This window comes from Oncorhynchus masou, chromosome 13, assembly GCF_036934945.1.
Source record: "Oncorhynchus masou masou isolate Uvic2021 chromosome 13, UVic_Omas_1.1, whole genome shotgun sequence".
Classification (NCBI taxonomy): domain Eukaryota; kingdom Metazoa; phylum Chordata; class Actinopteri; order Salmoniformes; family Salmonidae; genus Oncorhynchus; species Oncorhynchus masou.
The window spans coordinates 40925583-40949563 of NC_088224.1; the positions used below are offsets into that span (position 1 = coordinate 40925583).

At 43.4% G+C, this 23981-nt stretch overlaps 1 protein-coding gene across 2 annotated transcripts in view; it reads left to right on the plus strand.

Moving 5' to 3' along the window:
• samd12 (sterile alpha motif domain containing 12) overlaps positions 1-23981 on the plus strand; it is a 135030-nt gene that overhangs the window by 80475 nt on the left and 30574 nt on the right. The gene's annotated exons all lie outside the window — the stretch shown is intronic.

The window sequence follows — 23981 nt, forward strand, 5'->3', positions numbered from 1 at the left end:
ATAATGGAACATGACTTATATCAATGGTCAAGCCTGGCAACATGTACTTTAATGCATTATAGATGGGCAGGTTCTAGTTCAAGTACCACCAATTCTACACTGTCAATAATGTGTGAAAGCAGTACTGGTGGTTGGTATTGTGAGTCAGAAAGCCTCGGTCTTCATTTCAATAGAAGAGCCACAGGTAGGGAGTTAGAGTTGCTGTTGCTAGGTTGTGTTAGGCCATAGAGGGAGGTAACACCGAGGACACAGACTTGTGGACACACTAACACTCAGACATACTTTACAAACACAGCAGTGGTGTAAAAAATACTTTAAAGCAGTTTGGGGGTATCTGTACTTTACTATGTTTGACTACATTTCTAAATGTACTTTTTCATCACTTTTCCCTGACACCCAAAAGTACTCGTTACATTTCAAATGTAGCATATATGATGTCTTCTAGCATCTCTCCTCCAGTCTCATTAGCTCTGTTCCCTTTCTCCTCTTCTCCATCAGTCTCTCTCCTGCTGTCATCTCTGCTCCCTTCTTTTCTTCTCAATCACTCGCTCTCTCCTCCCATCGTCTCTCTCCTCTCTATCAGTGTCTCTCTCCTACACAGCAACAGTGTCTGACCGACTGATAGTACATCCCTGGGCTGGTGGAGGAAGACACCCACTCTGTCTGGGCTCTGCTCCGCGGTACTGCTAGCTAGATGTCAGCAGGATTATATTTCAGACAGAGAGATGTTCCAGGGTGGCCGGACTTGTTTCTATCTGTGGAACTGCAATGAATGTGAACAGAGTTGTACAAGAAACCAGTAGCCTACCATCATCTAATATCATGCTATAGCACAGAGCTGATGTAGTTATTGGCAAAGAAACGCACGTACACACACACACACACACAGACTTCTCTGGATCCAGAGTGACTGCAGTTAACTAGTTTATGTTAGAAAACTGCTTTAAGATTCCCAGGGGCCTCTTTGAATAATCTATAGGGAACTGTATACCCTGTTCAAATGGAGAGTTATTTAAGCTTGCTAGCCTACGTTACTCCTGACTGCATATCACTGGCAGCATAAATTGCTAAACTTTACTTGACGTTTGCTCTTCATCGCCCCTATTGTTGGCAACTTCCCAATGTACTCTGTGTGTAGGTGTGCAGTACTGTGTACGTTTGCAGTCATTCTAATCACTCTGGTACCTTGGCCATTTTTACTGACTTATTCCACATACTATGTCATGGGTCTGGAGGAAGAGGCGTGTCACTGGAGAAATTAATGCACTTTACCGTGAGAGCCCAATGACTCCTATGTTGCAACCCTACACACGCACGCACGCACACACACACACACACACACACACACACACACACACACACACACACACACACAGCACCATGTATCGCTCTCCAGAGGGGAACCATAATCTAAATCTGTTGACAGCGAAACAAGAAGAAAACCCGCAGACTGGATTCAAGTCTGTCTCAGGGGATTGAATGTTGAACGGGTTAGGATCTGTGTACAGGGAAAGTAAGAGAGTGCAATCTGTGCTGGAACTGTTGGAACTACGACACACATCCTGGCATCTGTGGCCTGTGAAGTAAAAAAACATAATTTAGTGTGAGTGTGGGTGTGTGCTCTGTAATAGCTTACAGGTGATGTACAGTAAACTAGAGTTGTTCTCTTGTTTCCATAGTATGGGAATAACGTAGGAAGATCATAGTTTGTTTCTTTTCTGCAACCGGCGACCGCTGACGTGCCATGTAAATCCAAACCCAAAGTTAGCACCGGGTTCGGTTTAATTTAGCGACACCCTGTCTCTATCCTGTTCATTGTTTACGCGCAATGTAACTGTAAACAAGAGTTCGGCGTCATCAAAAGGCCCGAACCGGTCATAGAAAAACCTCTGTTTACCCTGTCTGCATTTCTCTGACTGACATGTGCCACTGACGCGGCCCGCAACCAAAACATGCGGACTCTCCTTCACTGCAGCCGACGTGAGTAAAACATTTTAACGTGTTAACCCTCGCAAGGCTGCAGGCCCAGACGGCATCCCCAGCCGCGCCCTCAGAGCACGCGCAGACCAGCTGGCCGGTGTGTTTACGGACATATTCAATCAATCCTTATCCCAGTCTGCTGTTCCCCATTGCTTCAAGAGGGCCACCATTGTTCCTGTTCCCAAGAAAGCTAAGGTAACTGAGCTAAACGACTACCGCCCCATAGCACTCACTTCCGTCATCATGAAGTGCTTTGAGAGATTAGTCAAGGACCATATCACCTCCACCCTACCTGACACCCTAGACCCACTCCAATTTGCTTACCGCACAAATAGGTCCACAGACGATGCAATCTCAACCACACTGCACACTGCCCTAACCCATCTGGACAAGAGGAATACCTATGTGAGAATGCTGTTCATCGACTACAGCTCAGCATTTTACACCCTGGGTCTCGACCCCGCACTGTGCAACTGGGTACTGGACTTCCTGACGGGCCTACCCCAAGTGGTGAGGGTAGGTAACATCTCCACCCCGCTGATCCTCAACACTGGGGCCCCACAAGGGTGCGTTCTGAGCCCTCTCCTGTACTCCCTGTTCACCCACGACTGTGTGGCCATGCACGCCTCCAACTCAATCATCAAGTTTTGCGGACGACACTACAGTGGTAGGCTTGATTACCAACAACGACGAGACGGCCTACAGGGAGGAGGTGAGGGCCCTCGGAGTGTGGTGTCAGGAAAATAACCTCACACTCAACAAAACTAAGGAGATGATTGTGGACATCAGGAAACAGCAGAGGGAGCACCCCCCTATCCACATCGATGGGACAGTAGTGGAGAGGGTAGTAAGTTTTAAGTTCCTCGGCGTACACATTACAGACAAACTGAATTGGTCCACCCACACAGACAGCATTGTGAAAAAGGCGCAGCAGCGCCTCTTCAACCTCAGGAGGCTGAAGAAATTCGTCTTGTCAACAAAAACACTCACAAACTTCTAGAGATGCACAATCGAGAGCATCCTGTCGGGCTGTATCACCGCCTGGTACGGCAACTGCCGTAAGGCTCTCCAGAGGGTAGTGAGGTCTGCACAACGCATCACCGGGGGCAAACTACCTGCCCTCCAGGACACCTACACCACCCGATGTCACAGGAAGGCCATACAGATCATCAAGGACAACAACCACCCGAGCCACTGCCTGTTCACCCCGCTATCATCCAGAAGGCGAGGTCAGTACAGGTGCATCAAAGCTGGGACCGAGAGACTGAAAAACAGCTTCTATCTCAAGGCCATCAGACTGTTAAACAGCCACCACTAACATTGAGTGGCTGCTGCCAACACACTGACTCAACTCCAGCCACTTTAATAATGGGAATTGATGTAAAATATATCACTAGCCACTTTAAACAATGCTACTTAATATAATGTTTACATACCCTACATTATCCATCTCATATGTATATGTATATACTATACTCTATCATCTACTGCATCTTTATGTAATATGTGTATCACTAGCCACTTTAAACTATGCCACTTTGTTTACATACCCTACACTACTCATCTCATATGTATATACTGTACTCAATACCATCTACTGCATCTTGCCTATGCCGTTCTGTACCATCACTCATTCATATCTTTATGTACATATTCTTTATCCCTTTACACTTGTGTGTATAAGGTAGTAGTTTTGGAATTGTTAGGTTAGATTACTCTTTGGTTATTGTCGGAACTAGAAGCACAAGCACTTCGCTACACTCGCGTTAACATCTGCTAACCATGTGTATGTGACAAATACATTTGATTTGATTTGATGACATACAGCCCTGATTTTCGTGCACTCTCTCTCTCCCCATCTCTCTCGCGCTCCCTCTCTCTTTCCCTCTCTGTCTCTCTCTCTCGCTTCCTCGGAGCAGTGTGTGTGTGTGTGGTGGCGTTACGATGATGATGTAAACTGCTCTGTTTTAACATGGCAGCTCCCAAATTGCCCTGAAGTGGCTCGTGGTGTAATTGCAGGTTGGGGCAGAAAAGGGAAAGAGTCGTATGGAGTCAAGTCGCTCCTCCTCGGGGGGCCAAAAAAGACTCTCCTGTCTTAAACTCTCCATAAGTGACTTGTCTAGGCCGACGCCTCCATCACACCCACACCTCGAATAAGATCTCCAGGAGCCAGGCAGCCAAATACCCATCAGCCAGGTTGGTGTGTCTTGCAGGGGAGGGAGCGTGAGGGGGTGGAGAGAGGGGAGAGATGGAAAGCTGGAGAGCGAAACAAAGCAAGACAAGGAGATGGAGAGAGAAAGAAAACGGGGGGGAGTATCTGTCAGAACCAGGAATTGTGCCGCCGTCACATTGCCGTCAACCCGGCAGCCATCGCTGATAAAGACAACCCAGACAAAGGATCTTCATGTGTATCCTCTCTTCCTCTCTTGTCTCTCCTTTCTACCCTCCTCTTGCTTTGTTGCCATTGTCACCCGCCCTACCTCCCCACTTCCTACAAATTAGCGCCTGCATTTACCCATCAATCAGTAGACTGAAGAATGGAGTTAGGAAGCAGATAGAGGGAGAGAGAGCGCGGTATACACCGTCATTCTCATTAGGTTTCCATCCTACTCTCATACACACACACACCTCACTGACTGACTGAGTCTGTGTTATTTTTGGTGATTTCCGGAACCAGTTGGTGCACTACCCGCCTGCTCTCCACTGATCCATGACGGCAAACGTATTTTCTCCCTCTCAAGACTTAATGAAGAGTGAAATCCTGTTGTTTTACGCTGGCGGGGTTTATCCTCGTTTTTCGTCCAGTCTATCTTCGTTTCCCTACAATCAAGGGTAGACGGAGTACATTTTAATAATGCAATACATTTGCAGAGCGCTTTTCATTTACAGATGCTAATCACAAAGCTCTTTACAATGAGAGCAACCATTTAAAAGAAAAGCTTTAATAAAAGAGCTATAAAAAAAACATTAGGCGAGAAATGAAAAATACTAAACAGGATACACAAAATAATAGAGGTGACAAGGACAAAGCAATAGAACTTGAATGTAAGGTATTTAGAGTGCATTTTTCCAAATGAGTGATGATTCATTGAAAGATGTAGTGAAACAAATAATGTTAGTTAGCGTGCTTGGTTTGACATACCCATGCTCTTGTGAGGACATATACCTGTATGCACTTGGCCAGAAACAGTTGAAGTCAGAAGTTTACATGCACCTTAGCCAAATACATTTAAACTCAGTTTCTCACAATTCCTGACATTTAATCCTGGTAAAAATTCTCTGTCTTAAGTCAGTTAGGATCACTACTTTATTTTACAAATGTGAAATGTCCGAATAATAGTGGAGAGAATATTTTATTTCAGCTTTTATTTCTTTCATCACATTCCCAGTGGGTCAGAAGTTTACATACACTCAATTAGTATTTGGTAGCATTGCCTTTAAATTGTTGAACTTTGGGTCCAACATTACGGGTAGCCTTCCACAAGCTTCCCACAATAAGTTGGGTGAATTTTGGACCATTTCTCCAGACGACAGAGTCATGTTTGTAGGCCTCCTTGCTTGCACACACATTTTTAGTTCTGCCCACAAATGTTCTAGGGGATTGAGGTCAGGGCTTTGTGATGACCACTCCAATACCTTGACTTTGTTGTCCTTAATTAATAAATCCTCTTAGAGCTACCCCCTACTTTTTCAATTTCCGCCTGAAGACATACCCAAATCTAACTGACTGTAGCTCAGGCACAGAACCAAGGATATGCGTATTCTTGGTACCATTTGAAAGAAAACACTCTGAAGTTTGTGTAAATGTGAATTGAACATAGGAGAATATAACACAATAGATCTGGTTTAAATAATACAATGAAAAAACATATGTTTTTTTATTTTTGTTGTATCATCTTTAAAATGAAAAAGATGATAAAACAAACATTCAGATTTCAACAGTACTTGTGCAAAGTTTTAGAATGATAACTTCCAAAATGAGTGTGCTACATGACATTTATCATGAAGTCACCCAGGTGTCCCACACAAGTAGCCCAAATGTACCCAAGTGTCCAAACTGGTGAAGTTATTAATTTTGAATGGAATAACTATATACAAAATACCAAAATGGTATTCTAACACACCCCCCCAAAAAATGGAGAAAAAACATGAAAAAAATATATACATTAACAAGGGTAACTATTTACACGCTTTCAATATTTGGAAGACCCTCAGTCCTCTACACAATATTGTGCTGCTGATGCCAGGTGCCATAGCAGTTTCTTTCTGCTGTAAAACAGAGGGTCACCAAGCATGTGGTGCAGGTGATGGGGGACTTAATTTTGCAAAGAACACAGTGACGCCTCCATGCTGTGCCCTTTTGGCCCATCCATGCCTGCAGAAATACATTTGGGCAGATGAACACCACTTGTGGCAGGAGCTGGATGAACCAGCTTCAGTGGGGGATGGACACCTTGGCACTGGGGGCTCCCATTCGGAGTCAGTGTCACTGTGAAAGAAAATGTTCAGTTAGAATAGTTTCACATATGAGCCCTGTATCAACAGGTATAATAAACAGATATCTATAGAGTACCGGTTGAATATATTATTATAGACCTGCTAGATCTACTGTCTCATTTATATTATGATATTTCAGCTAGATCTACTGTCTCAATTATATTATGACAGATCAGCTAGATCTACTGTCTTTATTATATTACAACAGACCAGCTGTATCTACTGTCTCCATTTCACTTTGGCCATTGTTGTGGGCCTGCCCTCCCCTCAACAGCCTCAAATAGGCTATTTCATTTCACAAATAATATTTTATATTATTAATTTCAAACAACTAGCATGAGAAGAACTTACCAGTCCAAAACGATGTCCTCTCATTTCAAAAAATATTCCTCTATTTGGGAAATGAATCGTCCTCGATCAATTTCTTCTAGAATTGTCTGTACATCTGTATATCTAGACTTAGATTTAGCTTTCCCTGACTTAGTCGCCATACGGATTGATATATAAACAGCTGAATATACGCTTTACCAAAACAATGCTGTGCGCAACATGCGTGGCTCCTTCCGGTATGAATCGTCAATGGCGAATGAACCTCTTTACGCCGGAGTTTACTACATGGGTTGGTCTTCCAACACATAAACATTACATATTGCCGTTTACCTCAGCTCATTGGCTATCTGCCCAGCTAGATTTAAAGATGATCAGTGGTCATTGGGTTAAAATACAGTCAATCCACGAAACAGCGGTCATATAATTGGTGCACAATGAGGTCATTGTTGTCTTTAAATTGGTTTATTTCGGGCAATACGTCCCGCGAAAAGAACCTTCATGTTTGGTTGTGCACAACCAGTTGATTGCCTTGAAACCAAACATGACTGGGTAAACGCACGTTTAGTGTGTGTATTTACATCGAATGTTTCATCGAAAGTTGAATGAGATGGAATTCACGACACAAGCGGTTCACAAAATGTTTCGTGTTAGGCTATAAAAATGGATTTTATCAAACAAAAGACCATTCATTGTGTAACAGTGAGCCTTGGGATTGCAAACAGAGGAAGATCTTCAACTGTACATTATTTATTTTATTGCAATTTGGGATTGTGTTACGCCTGTGCTGGTTGAAATAGTATTTTGGTATGGGGCTCTGTCCTCAGATAATCGCATCGTATGCTTTCATCGTAAAGCTTTTTTGAAATCTGACAAGGCTTTCTAGGCTTTTGAACCATGTGAGACACTTGTATTTTCATGAATGTTTAATATTACTATTTATGTAGAGCTCTGCCATTTCACCGGATGTTGTCGAATTTAATCTCGCAAACGGGATCTAAGAAGTTTTCAAGCCATATTCTCCCACATAGGTTTTAGGTGTCAGTGACATTAGTGCAAGACTGAATGTTAAACATGGACTTGCTAATTGGTCAGGAAGGGTGATAATGAGCCAATGTGAGATGGGCATGGCTTTAGTCTTCCAGTCCTAGTTGGTATCCTGTACAGTCAGTTCCACCCAGCAGCTTTAAAATCTGATTCATATTGAGTTAATGACTAATTGTTGTTCCTGAGAAATCTAGGTGCATTTTCAAATTAGCACCAAGGCACTCTTAGGGAAAAATACATAGTAATTAACACTTAAATAAATAATTAACACTTTTGAATTTTTCATTCAATGCCAGATTTCAGGACATGATCTACTCTACTGAAGGTACTGTCAAAGAAAGTGCTGTTGTACTTCAAGCATTTCTCTATTTCTCTCTCAATTAACCATTTTAACATATTTCGTATGTTTTTTTAAATATTTTTTAAACCTCCAACTCCAACATACTCTCCTGCAACCCGCCTCACCCAATGTATGGATCTGCTATTTTCTTTACTTTAGAACCGGAAGCTAGCCAGCTAACTAGCTACTAGCTAGGAGTCAGCTAGCGGTCATCAGCTAACCTTTAGCCCGGACAACTCATGCCAGTCTGCACAGCTCAATTCAACCCAGTCCACATCTCCGGATTCCTACCGCAGGCTCTGAACCTTTTCACCTGGATCATCGCAGCTAGCTAGCTGCTATCCGAGTGGCTACTCCTGGCTAACGTCTCTTTCCCGAAGCAAACACCAATTAGCCTGGAGCTAGCCTATGCTCGGCCAATCTCACGGCTAGCTGAAGAGGTCCATCAGCCACTCCTTGGCTACAATACCTATTTTGCCAATTGACCTGGACCCCTTTTACTGTCGATACAGAGCCTCGCCAATCCTTCACGACTGGTCTACCGACATAATACGCCCAAGGGGGTATTCAACAGGCTCCTCTGTCGCGACGTCCCCCAAATGCCCATCTGCTATCCGCGGCCCGCTAGCTGTCTAGAGCTTCGGACTGTTAGCTGAAGAGGCCCAAAAGCCAATTTTCTTGGGCTACAATACCTATTTTGCCAATTGACCTGGACCATTTTACTACACGGAGCCCTGCCGATCCATCACGACTGGTCTGCTGACGTAACCGCCCAAGGGGGCAACAACTGACTCTTCCGTCGCGATGTCCACCTAAGGCCATTCTGCTACCCCCGACCCACTAGCTGTCTGAATTGCCGTGTCTCCAGCCTGCCTAGCTACCCACTAGACCCCATGATCACTCGGTTACGCATGCCTCTCCCTAATGTCAATATGCCTTGTCAATTGCTGTTTTGATTAGTGATTATTGTCTTATTTCACTGTAGAGCCTCCAGCCCTGCTCAATATGCCATAACTAACCCTTTTGTTCCACCTCCCACACATTCGGTGACCTCACCTGGTTTAAATGGTGTCTCTAGAGACAATAGGTTTACCTCCACTGTATGCCTTGAATCTATTCTTCCATGCCCAGAAACCTGCTCCTTTTACTCTCTTTTCCGAACGCACTAGACGACCAGTTCTTATAGGATTTAGCCGTACCCTTATCCTACTCCTCCTCTGTTCCTCTGGTGATGTAGAGGTTAATCCATGCCCTGCAGTGCCTAGCTCCACTCCCATTCCGAGGCGCTCTCATTTGTTGACTTCTGTAACTGTAAAAGCCTTGGTTTCATGCATGTTAACACTAGTAGCCTCCTCCCTAAGTTTGTTTTATACACTGCTTTAGCACCCTCTGCCAACTCAGATATCCAAGCCGTGTCTGAAACCTGGTTTAGGAAGGCCACCAAAAACCCTGAAATTTCCATCTCGAACTATAACATTTTCCGACAAGATAGAACTGTCAAAGGGGGTGGAGTTGCAATCTCCTGCAGAGATAGCCTGCAGAGTTCTGTCATACTATCCAGGTCTGTGCCCAAAGAATTTGAGCTTCTACTTTTAAAAATTCTACTTTCCAGAAACAAGTCTCTCACCTTTGTCGCTTGCTATAGACCACCTTCTTGTCAGGACCCGGTTACGAACCTGGGTCTGCAGAGTGAGAAACAGTCACTTAACCAACTGAGCCACGAATAGTCAGCAGAACCCAGAAGATGAGGCAGACACAGCAGTACTTAAGACGGTGTATTTAATAAAGTAAAAAGGAGAAGTCCTTCAATACAAAAAATGGCAAATCCAAAAGGTGGTAGGAATAGCACAAAAAAGCCTCAAGAGATACTCAAAAAACAAAAACAGAATTCCACAAGAGCATCCACCGGAATCGACAAGAATACACAGAACACTAGGGCTGGGTGCTAACATACAAACACAGAGCACAGAACTGAGGGAAACTAAGGGTTTAAATACAATCAGGGAAAACGAGGCACAGGTGCAAATAATAATGGGGAACAAGGGAAAAAACACAAGGTCAAAAAGCACAATGGGGGCATCTAGTGACCAAAACCCGGAACAACCCTGGCCAAATCCTGACACTTCTGCCCCCAGTTGTGCCCTGGACACCAGATTGCCCCCCAACTATCGCCAGAGCTCGTACTGTTAGGTGACCTAAACTGGGACATGCTTAACACCCCGGCCGTCCTAAACTGGATGCCCTCAATCTCACACAAATTATCAATGAACCTACCAGGTACAACCCCAAATCCGTAAACACGGGCACCCTCATAGATATTATCCTAACCAACCTGCCCTCCAAATACACCTCTGCTGTCTTCAACCAGGATCTCAGCGATCACTGCCTCATTGCCTGTGTCCGTAATGGGTCTGCGGTCAAACGACCACCCCTCATCACTGTCAAACACTCCCTAAAACACCTCAGCGAGCAGGCCTTTCTAATCGACCTGGCCTGGGTATCGTGGAAGGATATTGACCTAATTCCGTCAGTAGAGGATGCCTGGTTATTCTTGAAAAGTGCTTTCCTCACCATCTTAAATAAGCATGCCCCATTCAAAAAAAATGTAGACCCGGGAACAGATATAGCCCTTGGTTCACTCCAGACCTGACTGCCCTTGACCAGCAGAAAACACATCCTGTGCCGTACTGCATTAGCATCGAATAGTCCCCGCGATATGCAACTTTTCAGGGAAGATAGGAACCAATATACACAGGCAGTTCGGAAAGCAAAAGGATAGCTTTTTCAAACAGAAATGTCCATGCTGTAGCACGAACTCCAAAAAGTTATGGGACAATGTAAAGTCCATGGAGAAAAAGAGCACATCCTCCCAACTGCCCACTGCACTGAGACTAGGAAACACTGTCACCACCGATAAATCCATGATAATTGAGAATTTCAATAAGCATTTTCCACCTGGCTACCCCTACCCCGGTCAACAGCCCTGCACCCCCCTCAGTAACTTGCCCAAGCCTCCCCATTTCTCCTTCACCCAAATCCAGCTAGCTGATGTTCTGAAAGAGCTGCAAAATCTCGACCCCTACAAATCAGCCGGGCTAGACAATCTGGACCCTCTCTTTCTAAAATTATGCGCGCAAATGTTGCAACCCCTATTACTAGCCTGTTCAACCTCTCTTTCGTATTGTCTGAGATCCACAGAGATTGTCAAGCTGCCGCGGTCATCCCGCTCTTCAAAGGTGGAGACACTCTAGACCCAAACTGTTACAGACCTATATCTATCCTACCCTGGCTTTCTAAGGTCTTCGAAAGCCAAGTTAACAAACAGATCACCTACCATTTCAAATCCCATCGTACCTTCTCCGCTATGCAATCTGGTTTTCGAGCTGGTCATGGGTGCACCTCAGCCACGCTCAAGGTCCTAAACGATATTATAACCACCATTGATTAGAGACAATACTGTGCAGCTGTATTCATCGACCTGGCCAAGGCTTTCGACTCTGTCAATCACCACATTCTTATCGGCATACTCAACAGCCTTGGTTTCTCAAATAACTGCCTCGCCTGGTTCACCAACTACTTCTCAGACAGAGTTCAGTGTGTCAAATCAGAGGGCCTGTTGTATGGAACTCTGGCAGTCTCTATGGGGGTGCCACAGGGCTCAATTCTCGGGCCGACTCTTTTCTCTGTATACATCAATGATGTCGCTCTAGTTGTTGGTGATTCTCTGATCCACGCGGACGACACCATTCTGTGTACTTCTGGCCCTTCTTTGGACACTGTTAACTAACCTCCAAACAAGCTTCAATGCCATACAACTCTCCTTCTGTGGCCTCCAACTGCTCTTAAATGCAAGTAAAACTAAATGCATGCTCTTCAACCGATCCCTGCCCGCCTGTCCAGCATCACTACCTTGGACGGTTCTGACCTAGAATATGTGGACAACTACAAATACCTCGGTGTCTGTTTAGATTGTAAATTCTCCTTTCAGACTCACATTAAGCATCTCCAATCCAAAATTACATCTAGAATCGGCTTTCTATTTCGCAACAAAGCATCCTTCACTCATGCTGCCAAACATACACTTGTAAAACGAACTATCCTACCGATCCTTCACTTCAGCGATGTCATTTACAAAAAAGCCTCCAACACTCTCCTCAGCAAATTGGATGCAGTCTATCACAGTGCCATCTGTTTTGTCACCAAAGCCCCACATACTACCCACCACTGCTACCTCTATGCTCTCGTTGGCTGACCCTCGCTTCATATTCTTAGCCAAACCCACTGGCTCCAGGTCATCTATAAGTCTTTGCTAGGTAAAGCCCCGCCTTATCTCAGCTCACTGGTCACCATAGCACATGCTCCAGCAGGTATATTTCACTGGTCACCCCCAAAGCCAACTCCTACTTTGGCCTCCTTTCCTTCCAGTTCTCTGCTGCCAATGACTGGGTCGAATTTCAAAAATCACTGAAGCTGGAGACTCATATCTCCCTCACTAACTTTAAGCACCAGCTGTCAGAGCAGCTCACAGATCACTGCACCTGCACATAGCCCATCTGTAAACAGCCCATCCAACTACCTCATCCCCATACTGTTATTTATTTTTTTGCTCCTTTGCACCGCAGTAACTCTACTTGCACATTCATCTTCTGCACATCTATCACTCCAGTGTTTAATTGCTAAATTGTAATTATTTCGCCACTATGGCCTATTTATTACCTTTACCTCCCTTATCTTACCTCATTTGCACACACTGTATATAGATTTTTATATTGTGTTATTGACTGTATGCTTGTTAATTCAATGTGTATCTCTGTGTTGTTTTTTGTGTCACACTGCTTTGCTTTATCTTGGCCAGGTCAAATCAAATCAAATCAAATCAAATTTATTTATATAGCCCTTCGTACATCAGCTGATATCTCAAAGTGCTGTACAGAAACCCAGCCTAAAACCCCAAACAGCAAGCAATGCAGGTGTAGAAGCACGGTGGCTAGGAAAAACTCCCTAGAAAAGCCAAAACCTAGGAAGAAACCTAGAGAGGAACCAGGCTATGTGGGGTGGCCAGTCCTCTTCTGGCTGTGCCGGGTAGAGATTATAACAGAACATGGCCAAGATGTTCAAATGTTCATAAATGACCAGCATGGTCGAATAATAATAAGGCAGAACAGTTGAAACTGGAGCAGCAGCACGGCCAGGTGGACTGGGGACAGCAAGGAGTCATCATGTCAAGTAGTCCTGGGGCATGGTCCTAGGGCCGCGGTTCAGTTGAAACTGGAGCAGCAGCACGGCCAGGTGGACTGGGGACAGCAAGGAGTCATCATGTCAGGTAGTCCTGGGGCATGGTCCTAGGGCTCAGGTCCTCCGAGAGAGAGAAGGAGAGAATTAGAGAACGCACACTTAGATTCACACAGGACACCGAATTGGACAGGAGAAGTACTCCAGATATAACAAACTGACCCCAGCCCCCCGACACATAAACTACTGCAGCATAAATACTGGAGGCTGAGACAGCATAAAGACTGGAGGTCGCAGTTGTAAATGAGAACCTGTTCTCATTTAAATAAAACAAATAAAAATGTACATTAGTAATTAAGCGGACACTTTTATCCAGAGTGACAACCACACATACCAGTCAAAGTAAGCAAAAATATCCTAAATAAAGAAGCTATCAGAAAAATCAGCGCTAGAAACAAGAGACAAGTGCAAGTGTTCATGCAACAAAGGCAAGGGTGTTGTTGTTTTTCCGGGGACGTCCTTAAAATGTCTACAAAGCCTATGGTTCTATACATTCTTCTAATATATGGGTACATGAAATAAGCATATGCTTAAGGATCATATTTGCCGCTATAAATGCATAATCATTAGATACACACTAATTGTCAACCCATTGTATTGTACTGTATTTACAAAGAGGATAGATGCTAGGTACTGCATCTTTATTCTGCACTCGTAGGTAAACCTCTGATTCATCTGAGGAACTCTCCACAATGCAGAGTCGGTTTGTTTATTTCTTTGTTTTGGGATTTTGAATTAGATTAAACATTTGGTGCACAAAAAAAATTCAGTGACTTACAGTAATTCTCTCTTTTGTTTTCTGCCCCTAATAGAATTGTGTGGGAAGCAATTTCCTGTAGAAGGAGTGATTATCATAGGTGCTTAGGTAGAAAATTGATTTACAATTGTCTCCCTGCTACACTGCCTTCATTCAAGGCTCTCAACATACAGTCAGAGGGGGCGATATAAAGAGAAAGATGTGTAATTGCAGATCACAAGGATCACAGATCACACTTGTGTCCTCTGTTCTCATACCCTCTTCCCTCACTCTAGTTTTTTCATCTCTCGCTCACTTTTACTCCCTCTCTCCTGCGGGCTTCTCTCTCTCCCGCTCTTTCACCCACCTCTGTTTGTTCCCCTCCCTCACTTTTACTTTCTTGCTGTAGTCCATCTGTCTTCTCTCTCCCCCCACACACACTTAACAGTCCACACACTCTTACAGTCCTTTATTTCTACCCATATCTTATTCTCTCATCCATAGCTGATGCGGCCTAATTTTTACATTTCAACATCACCTAGCAGGGGGAGCAAAGGTGTGTGTGTGTGTGTGTGTGTGTGTGTGTGTGTGTGTGTGTGTGTGTGTGTGTGTGTGTGTGTGTGTGTGTGTGTGTGTGTGTGTGTGTGTGTGTGTGTGTGTGTGTGCTGCGTGCGTGCGTGCTGCTCAGGTGGTTAGATGGGTGCGGCCTATCCTCTCCCTCCGTAGTCAAAGTCTTTACTCATTCATACCAGGCCCTGATTGGACGGGGGGTGTAGGGGGAGGAGCAGGGCAGATGTCTCGGGCTGTGATTAGTCAGTGGAGTGTGGGCGGTGAGAACAGGTGACACATTGGACTGGAACGCGTGAGAACGAACAGCACCACGCTGATTAGTCATCATTTGAGCACAAACTGTTCCCTTTTTCTCTTTCACTTCTCCATCAGACCATTCCTGATTCCACTGCTGAGGCTTATACAGTTGAAGTACTCAATCTGTTTTATTCACTAATATGCTGTTCGATCAACAACCGATATGATTGTTGATATTTGTCGAGTGATTCCCTGTCATATCCAATAGACCAACAGTTGATGAGATGAGTTCCACCCCATACTGTCCACAGGTATTTGTATAGTTGGAGTGCTACTGTATATAAATCCAATCCCTTAGTACTTATAGCAGTATCTTTTAGGAGTACTGTATTAGTATCAGTCAACATGTTCCATTTGCCCCTCCAGTAGTCTCATTTACCAGCTGTGCATGTTATACCACTTGCTTGCAGATACCATACTGACATCAGCCTCCCTCTGTGTCCTTAGTGTCACTTGGCTTGACCCAACACCATTATGTACCCACCAACATTATGTACCCACAGGTATATCATATTTTATACCAGAGCTACTATCCTGTAACAGTGTAGCACCACACATCACTGAACCATCACTGTAGAGTTCTACAGCAGCGAGGCCACATTGACTTCAGAGCACGCTGGGACATGCTGCAGTGGTGAATGGCAAATGACGGCCATGATAGGTGACACTTATTCCCCCGGGGTCTCTCCCCTCCCCGCCACATATGAATATTTATCCCACGTTAGCCGACAGATGCCCCCGCCGATATCCACCGGGACCTACACATAGCTGACACTTACATAATATCCCGTTTTACCACAGGTCGATATACATTCAGTGGCCCATTTATTAGGTACCCATCTGGTACCAGAACGGTCTGAATTCTTCAAGTATGGAAACTTTGCTCAGTTGGTATCAAGGGACCTAACGTGTGCCAGGAAAACATTCCCCACACCACTGCCAACATCCTGTACTGTTGACACCAGACAGGATGGGGCCATGGACTCATGCTGCTTAGACCAAATCCTGACTCTGTCATCATCATGACGCAACAGGAACCGGGAGGCCGTTCTGAGCACCACTGTTGTACTGTGCTATTATTTGCCAGTTTATGGCCCGCCTGTTAGCTTACACGATTCTTGCCATCCTCCAACTTGTCATCAATGAGCTGTTTTTGCCCACAGGGCTGACCTCTGACTGGATGTTTTTTGTTTGCTGAGGTCACTTGTTTTTCCAATCCTAACATTCAACAGTAACTGAATGTCTCGATGCCTGTCTGCCTGCTTTATATAGCAAGCCACGGCAAAGTTACTCACTGTCTGTAGGAGCTAACCATTTTCGTGAACAGGGTAGTGCACATCAAACTGCCCATGATTTTAAGGCAGTTAAGGTGAAGTGCCATCTCGCTCAAGGGTACAGAGAGAGCAGTGGCAGCGTTGCCCCACCCCTCGCATAAGTCTTCGGCGGTTCCGCGTTTGGCTCCCACAGCTGTTTCCATATTTCACCTGTGTGTTGTGACAGAGCTGCGCAGCCCCGTAATGTTGCCTTTTAACCTTCCATCATTGGGGCCTGTCTTTAACACTGTAATTAGCATGTCATAGACAACTGTAATAGCTTACTATGTCTGTATGTGCCAAATTATATACCACTGATGTGATTGCAGCAGACTGCTTGCAGCAGTTTGTAAGCTAATCATTAGCTATGTTGCTAACCAAGAATGCGGTATGTTCCCTGTGTCAAGTCACTCATCATAAACTGGCATCTGGTTGTTTATTAGAGCCAAGACTTTTTCCTGGTCAGGTCACATGGTCCCGAGTAACTCCTGGCCCTAGTGAGTATGATGACCTACCACACATGTTACACTTTGCTACATCTAAAACCATTTTTATGCAATGTTCAGCCTTATGGTTTGCCACACTATGTCTCTACTTTCAGTAAGGAAATTAGAGATCGGTCAGTCTGCAGTCTGTGCATTGTTTTCATTTGGGGAACATAAGACAAAATGTTGCCCAAGAATCTGGTAATGAAGTCCAGGCTTGCCCACTTCTCCCTTTTTTCTTCTGTCTTCCCGTATCCCGAACACCAGCAAGAAACAATAACTCTAAGTAATCAACCTGAAATGAGTCAATCCAACACACACACACCGGCAGAACTAATTGTTTGAAGTGATTTCTTACTTATTTACGAGACAGCAGAATTAGTTTACACGTGAAATGCTGCTCCACTCATGCGGAATAAAATCGCTTCACAACGTTTTTCAGGACTGAAGGCCTCCAAATGAGATTTTTGTTGATTTGTGATATGATTGCGTCGGAGGACTGGCTGTTCTTCCCTGACCACTCGAACTTGGGAGGATTAAGTCACTTGTTGAGCTTACTTGTTCCACATAGAATAAATGTATAGAAAAATCTATATTTTGGCGGATTTGCCTGGCGACGCAAGCATTCCACTGGATTTGCCACTTCTACAGATATGCAATTTAAAGAAAGTTGTTAATGATATTATAAATGATAGTGAAATCATGGTGGAAAATGAATGCATTATCCTGTTTAGTTTAGTTTTAAAGTAAATTAACCACTGCTGTTGCTAAGCGATATGGCTGTGTATGTATGTATATATATATATATATATATATATATATATACACACACACACAGTGGGGCAAAAAAGTATTTAGTCAGCCACCAATTGTGCAAGTTCTTCCACTTAAAAGATGAGAGAGGCCTGTAATTTTCATCATAGGTACACTTCAACTATGACAGACAAAATGAGAGAGAAAAATCCAGAAAATCACATTGTAAGATTTTTAATGAATTGATTTTCAAATTATGGTGGAAAATAAGTATTTGGTCAATAACAAAAGTTTCTCAATACTTTGTTATATACCCTTTGTTGGCAATGACAGAAGTCAAATGTTTTCTGTAAGTCTTAACAAGGTTTTCACACACTGTTGCTGGTATTTTGGCCCATTTCTCCATGCAGATCTCCTCTATAGCAGTGATGTTTTTAGGCTGTTGCTGGGCAACACGGACTTTCAACTCCCTCCAAAGATTTTCTATGTGGTTGAGTTCTGGAGACTGGCTAGGCCACTCCAGGACCTGGAAATGCTTCTTACGAAGCCACTCCTTCGTTGCCCGGGCAGTGTGTTTGGGATCATTGTCATGCTGAAAGACCCAGCCACGTTTCATCTTCAATGCCCTTACTGATGGTAGGCTTTGTTACTTTGGTCCCAGCTCTCTGCCGGTCAATCACTAGGTCCCCACGTGTGGTTCTGGGATTTTTGCTCACCGTTCTTGTGATCATTTTGACCCCGCGGGGTGTGATCTTGCGTGGAGCCCCAGATCGGGGGAGATTTTCAGTGGTCTTGTATGTCTTCCATTTCCTAATAATTGCTCCCACAGTTGATTTCTTCAAACCAAGCTGCTTACCTATTGCAGATTCAGTCTACCCAGCCTGGTGCAGGTCTACAATTTTGTTTCTGGTGTTCTTTGACAGCTCTTTGGTCTTGGCCATAGTGGAGTTTGGAGTGTGACTGTTTGAGGTTGTGGACAGGTGTCTTTTATACTGATAACAAGTTCAAACAGGTGCCATTAATACAGGTAATGAGTGGAGGACAGAGGAGCCTCTTATAGAAGAGGTTACAGGTCAGGTACAGTTGGTGGCTGACTAAATACTTTTTTGCCCCACTGTATATATATATATACATTTTATTTATTTATTTATATTTTTATTCTAGCTAACTATATAAACAAAGGTTATAACCCGTGTAAAGAGAAAATAACATTCCACAATACCTCACACAACCCATGAGCCAAGACTGCCGCCTTGTCTTGCACAGCTGCCTTCCTCACTCTCTCTCCTTCGACATTTGACCTTGTTAAAACCAATTTTGCACTCGAGCGAGAGACAACATTCAGTACATTCTGCCATTGAGTTGGCAGAATAGGAGAGAAATAAGGTCCCGTTACCACAGTAACACATGGATGTGAGGAGTTTTCAACCCTGCAGTGTGTGAGGTCATCATTATTCAAACAAACACCACGCAGCTCAAGGTTGTTTTGGACATAAAATTGCTGAGGCCCAAACATTGTGGTTCCTTACTGGACTCACTTCCTTGTCTTTCTCAATGATCTCCATCACTTCTGTCCATTCTGTCGAGTCATCATATTTCTATAGAAAATGAAATTCGCTTCAGCTGTGAAAGACTGACTCACTGACTGATGATCCCCTTAACCTTAGCTATTGATACACTTCCCCCTTTCTAAAATTGGACGATATAAGATCATGTCTTATGCTGTAGAGTTTTGAAGGACTCTCATATCATATTGACTTTGAATTGAATTGCCAATGACTTCTGTGTTGACATCGAAGAGCCCTTGTTTGGACGAGGATGCTAAAGGATTCAAGGAGTCTTTTCAAGACTATGCTCCAATAATATGTGGCGGTCTGATGGACATTTAAAGGACAGTGAATGGAAAGAAAGCACTGTTTTTTCATGTGAAAGCTATATCCTGAATGTAGCATTTTAAGCTACAGTGCATGGTAAACCTAATTGATGTAGCACAAGACGCCATGATTGATTTCACCACGTTGCATTGTTTTGTCATTCCTTGGATCAAACTAAACCTTTGAAATTATCTGGATTTCTGCATAAATTGGTCATAAAATTAAATCTAAACCACAACAACAGACAAACACAGTCTGCTTAAAAACCTTTTAAGGATCCACCCCTTTTTTTCAGTTTTCGCCTAAAATGACATACGCAAATCTAACTGCCTGTAGCTCAGGCCCTGAAGCAAGTATATGCATATTCTTGGTACCATTTTAAAGGAAACACTTTGTGGAAATGTGAAAGGAATGTAGGAGAATATAACACAATATATCTGGTAAAAGATAATACAAAGAAGGAAAAAACCTTTTTGTATTTTTTTTTAGCATTTTTGAAATGCAAGAGAAAGTCCATCATGTATTATTCCAGCCCAACTGCAGTTTGGATTTTGGCCACTAGATGGCAGCAATGTATGTACAAAGTTTTAGACTGATCAAATGAACCATTGCATTTCTGTTCAAAATTATGTATCACGACTGCCCAAATATGCCTAATTTGTGTATTAAGAACTTTGCATGCCCAAAACTGTGCACTGTCCTCAAACAATAGCATGGCATTCTTTCACTGTAATAGCTACTGTAAATTGGACAGTGCAGTTAGATTAACAAGAATTTAAGCTTTCTGCCAATATCAGATATGTCTATGTCCTGTTCTTGTTACTTACAACCTCATGCTAATTGCATTAGCCTACGTTAGCTCAACTGTCCCGTGGGAGGGACATCAATCCCGAAGAAGTTTTTAAACTAAAAACACACATTATTGCATTTTTCTTGCCTACATTGAATACATAATTTAAACATTCACAGTGTAGCTTGGGGAAAGTATGTGAACCCCTAGGCTAATGACTTCTCCAAAAACTAATTGGAGTCAGGAATCAGCTAACCTGGAGTACAATCATTGAGATGAGATTGGAGATGTTGGTTAGAGCTGCCCTGTCGTATAAAAAACACTCACAACATTTGAGTTTGCTATTCACAAGAAGCATTGCCTGATGTGAACCATGCCTCGAACAAAAGCGATCTCAGAAGACCCAAGATTAAGAATTGTTGACTTGAATTTAGCTGGAAAGGGTTACAAAAGTATATATAAAAGCCTTGATGTTCATCAGTCCACAGTAAGACAAAAAAAACATTGCTGCACATCTGAAGTTCGCAAAATAGCATCTGGATGTTCCAAAATATTCTGTGGACAGATTAAACTAAAGTTGAGTTGTTTGGAAGGAAGGAACACGCAACACTATGTGTGGAAAAGGCACAGCACACTAACATCAAAACCTCATCCCAACTATAAAGTATGGTGAAGGGAGCATCATGGTTTGGAGCTGCTTTGCTGCCTCAGGGCCTGGACAGCTTGCTATCAACGGAAAAATGAATTCTCAAGTTTATCATGACATATTTTGCAGTAGTATGTAAGCCTATCTGTCAGTCAATAGAAGTTGGGTGGTGCAACAAGACAACGACCCAAAACACAAGTAAATCAACAACAAAATGGCTTCAACAGAAGAAAATACGCCTTCTGGGGTGGCCCAGTCAGAGACCTCAACCCGATTGAGAGGCTGTAGCATGACCTCAAGAGAGCGGTTCACACCAGACATCCCAAGAATATTGTTGAACTGAAACAGTTTTTGTAAAGAGGAATGGTCCAAAATTCCTCCTGAAAAAAACATTTGGTTGAGGTTATTGCTGTCAACCAGTTATTAGATCCAAAGGTTCACATACTTTCCCCACGTGGCACTGTGAATGTTTACACGGTGTTCAATAAAGACATGGAAACGTATAATTGTTATTCATTTAAGCAGACTGTATGTCTATTGTTGTGACTTAGATGAAGAGCAGATCAAATGTTATGACCAATTTATGCAGAAGTTCAGGTAATTCCAAAGGGTCCACATACTTTTTCTTGCCACTGTAAATGACATTGAGGTTCTGTAGGGAGTGAGCAAAAGGTCTCATGCCTGGAACAGTGCATAGTCAGGGCAAGAGCTCTTGGAGCACAATGCGGGACGGCGCGCTTCAGTTCAATAAATTATCACGGGGACTATTTTTAAACCGAAGTGTAAATGCACTAATCCTCCAAGCAGTAGCTGCGAATAGCCTACCGAGAGTCACGTCAGGGAATAGCACTCTTCATCTTTCTCCCTTCTCTCTCGTTCCTTCCCGCTCTCCCCGTCTCTCGCACTCTCTGCCTCCCTTTTCTCTTCCCCCATCTCTCACTCTCTCTGCCTTCCTTTTCTACCCTCCCCCGTCTCTCGCTCTCTCTGCCTTCCTTTTTTCTCGACTCCCATCCTGCATGCCACCTTCGCTCTCTTTCTGTTTCATTCCCCGCTTCTTTCTCTCCGCCTCTTTCTTCCTTACCCTTCTTTTCATATGTAAAAAAAATAAAATAATAAAAACACTTTGTTCCTGTGTTGGGATATTGTGCTTATCGCCCAGACTCTATGGGGACTCCGCGGCGTTCTATTCAATTTTAATAAACAATAACAGCCTTTTAAATAAACGGGGAGGAGAAACATGTAAGAGACACTGCAAACGACACAGAGCAGGAGTATAGAGCATTTTGGTCCATATACTACCATACAATTATATCATAAGCATATTGGCCCTCCTGCAAGAACTCGAGGCCTATGGCTTTATGCAACAGCTTTCCTCCTATGGGATTCGTTACATGGCCACACTTAGAAAAGTTAGCTACACGAAGTAAGCCCCTACGTCTTTGGCAGCTGTAGTTGTGTGTTTTGGTATGGGCTACGGGACGCTCCCGTGATGGTGTTTAATAGCACATAATGGGCTGCCGTTAATCATGGGCTCGGGGTTCGGTTTTACAAGGTTAATGACGCCGTAGTGGAGCTCTCGAGTGTGTCCCATTCCTCAGGTATTTATCAGTGTCAGGTGAAAGCTGTGCTGGGACTGGGCAAGGCTGCAGCCCCCGACTCTCTCCTCCCCTAACTAGCAGAAGGAACCAAGAGTGGTACCAAAACTGCAGTAGAATACCTGAGCCCCAAAGTAATTGAATTATTCAGCAAACTCCAATGTCTGCAATGATGTAGCAACAAGGTTTACCAGAGCTAGTGTATACCTAATCCCGGTAACCCAAAATCGAAAATCTCTACAAACTACTCGATTACAATGCTATTTAGGTAGTCCGGGTAACTATTTAGCAGCCTTGTTTAGCAGTCAGCTAATGCGAATACAGCAAATGCTTGAGCTACAACTGGTATTATAGCTGGAACCAATGCTAGAGATATGGTGAATACACTACTAGCTACAACCAATAGACTACCTTACCTGGAAGCAATTTTGGAGCTACAACATATCTTTGCATTCACACATGCTGGACCTACAATAACCATGTGATAACAGTCTTGAGATTAACGCAATAACACTGTAACCTCCCTGATAGTGGAGGATCATGACGCCATCACCACCATCATTAAACATCTCCGGACCGCCTACAGTAATGCTCATGGCACATTTACAGTACTTTCAACATTTCTGCACTCACACGTTCTTTGTTTTTTTGGTGTTGCATCACTAAGTGAAAGCCCTAGAGAAGTTATGTGGCAAAGAGTAATCTTTCTGCATACTAAAGAGAACATAGTGCTGGTACTGAGTTTAAGTAAGGTCCCCTGTTGAGTACCATTACATGTAGTAAAGACATTTGAGAATGGAGGCATCATGGCATCGTACTATGATGATTTACAGGGAACTTAGGTGAACTGTTGGAATAAAATCATTATTATAATTAAATAGTCAGAATATAAATAATAGTGGGCACTTTGAATACAGTGTTGTTTGACATGATAACAAATGAAAATGCCAGGGAGGAGTTATTGTGACAGGGGTAAGAACCAAAGTGTTGGTCAGTGTTTCCTAGGGGACCATCATCTTTGATGTTTCCTAGGGGACCATCATCTATCATCTTTGGCTACATTAAACGTTTATTTGTGTATCTAACATATTCATGCTTTGCCTATTCCTCTTTGATTTGCAAGATACTGTTGTACAAACATGCTGATTTAGACCTACACCATCAATGTATAGCTAGCTACATTTGCTCTGACTTAGTACATTTATTAGCTAGCTAGCCAGCTAACTAGCGATTAGCATTAGAAGCTAACACGATTTAGCGGCAAACTAGTTTGCAGATTTAAGAAAAACAAGCTAATAGTGTAAATATAGAATGCTTGTGGATTTATATTAAGAAGCAAAGCGGAAACATCATTGTCAACATTGTTGCATGTGCTGCATTAACTATGCAGACTGGACGCAAGTATCTCGTGGTCAAGCAACAGACGGACAAATGTTGGT